General features: G+C 37.2%; 1 pseudogene; it reads left to right on the top strand.

The window, feature by feature from the left end:
- Positions 1-711: 711 nt before the first annotated feature.
- LOC141423164 (microcephalin pseudogene) lies at positions 712-1,745 on the top strand (annotated as a pseudogene).
- Positions 1,746-2,004: the final 259 nt, after the last annotated feature.

Genomic DNA, 2,004 nt, shown 5'->3' with positions numbered 1-2,004 from the left:
ACATCAATGAGATCTCACAGTAACTGAAGACAATTATGTAGTTTCTAAGTGATGAATAGGATAATAATTATTTCATATGTACTATGAAATTCATGGTTAAGTACATTTTTGCTTGACTTAGCAGTCTGAATATAGTTTCAATCTTTTCCCATGAGTGTTCTTTACATTTTCAGCATCTGTATTTCAACATTGTTTTCACACTTGTGGCTTTAAAGCTTACACCATTCACAAGTAACTTTCAGGCATAAGGATCTATGAGGAAACCTACTTTCAGAAGTGTGTGTGTGTGTGTGTTTGTGTGTGTGAATGTCACAAGTAAGTTATAATAGTACTATGGTCAATTGAAGCCTAGCAATTGTACTTAACGCTAGATGAAAAGATATTAGGTTTTAATTTAAAATCTATAGACAAAACAAAACTCAAATTCTTATTAAATTCACGGATCTGATGATGTTATTCTCAATATTGTGTTTCTTTTTCTGGTACATTAAGCTGATCTTTATTGTGATTAGAGCAGTAAGAAGAAAAATTAGTTATAATGGGAAAATTTTTTTCACACCATACATGTTACTATTTGCCTTTAATGACTTTTAGATTATGAGCAGCAATTAAGTTCCGAGGTTGATTTTGGCAATCTACATGAAAATGATCTTTAGTAATATATAATGAATGAAGAGGTGCCTGTCTGACCCCCAGGAACAAATGCATGTCATGGCCATCCTGAAAGATGTAGGGGCCTATGTTGATGTATGGTCTTTCACTGTAACAGAAAATTATTGAAAGACATTTACAAACCAACCTGTGAATAAAAGCAAAGGTTTCAAAGAGTCAACAAACATGCAAATCACATGACTTACATGTGACTACCAGAGCACTTGATACAAACCCCAGAACAGAGGGAATAAGCTTGTCTCAGTGCTCTGGGCTGAAAAATGCCAGACAGCTGAGCACACACTATTAAGTCCTTGTTCCCTGCAGTCAATACCAAAGACTTGGTTACCAAGCCTGATTAGGAAAAAGCATAAGAGCATGCAACCCAAAGATTTTATTCCTAGAACACCAGAAAATGATAGAAGACTTCAAAAGAAATTTGAGAAAATGCCTGAAGAACTACAAAGTCAAAAGACAACTCTAGATGATGTCTCTGTTCTCTTATTTGAGTCTTGTGGCCCATGGATGTATGGTCCTACAGTTAAAGTTAGTAATCACCACTATGCCATAAAAAAGAGATTACAAAAGATGAAGGAGGAAAAGGGAAATCTTTCCTCTACCTCTTCCTATGTTTCTGAGCAGTCTCAGGAGAACCCAGGTATCTCTCTGTGCAGAATTCATTGTGTTCAGATGAATCCTTTGCTGGTGGTATACATTCATTTTCTGATGGTCTATGTGGAAAATCAGGATGTTTTAACCAGAAAAGGAAATGGGGAGGATCTGTTAATGAAATTAAAAGTGATGTTTGCATTTCCTCAGCTTTGTCTATGACAAATAGCTTCCACTCATCAGCATCATCCAGTGACCTCAATCAATCTAGCCCCCAGAATTCCATGAACAATGTTTCAAAGGAAGAAATAAGTTGGCAAAGAAATACTGTAGGTGAAACAGTCACCCAAGATCAAATGCAAGGTGAAGGTGTATCTAAGGAGATGTTAGTGAAATGCAGTTTGTCTTCTGCTATATCTACAACAAAAGACCTCCTTTTAGTACATTCAACACCAAAAGTTCCTCAGCAAAGGGAAAAAAGTTAAAAATAAAACAGCAGCATACTTCTGTACACTCCAAGAGAAGAACTGAACAGAAGGAGGTAGAGCAGTAGACATGCCATGCTGCTGCAGCTGTTCAAGAGGGAGCACCACTGCTGTCTGCAGCCAGAGCTGCCCTGAAGACTCCTGATGGTAGGCGGTCCTCTTATAAGGATTCTTTTTCACCTGATAATCTTAAGGAATTCGGAACATTTTCCTTCTGAATCTCATCACTCCCTTCTCACTTCAGCTGTGGAAGTCTCTC

This window comes from Castor canadensis, chromosome 5 (genome assembly GCF_047511655.1).
Source record: "Castor canadensis chromosome 5, mCasCan1.hap1v2, whole genome shotgun sequence".
Taxonomy (NCBI): Eukaryota; Metazoa; Chordata; class Mammalia; order Rodentia; family Castoridae; genus Castor; species Castor canadensis.
The sequence above is the reverse complement of the archived record's forward strand: the minus strand, read 5'-3'. Positions and strand labels throughout refer to the sequence as shown.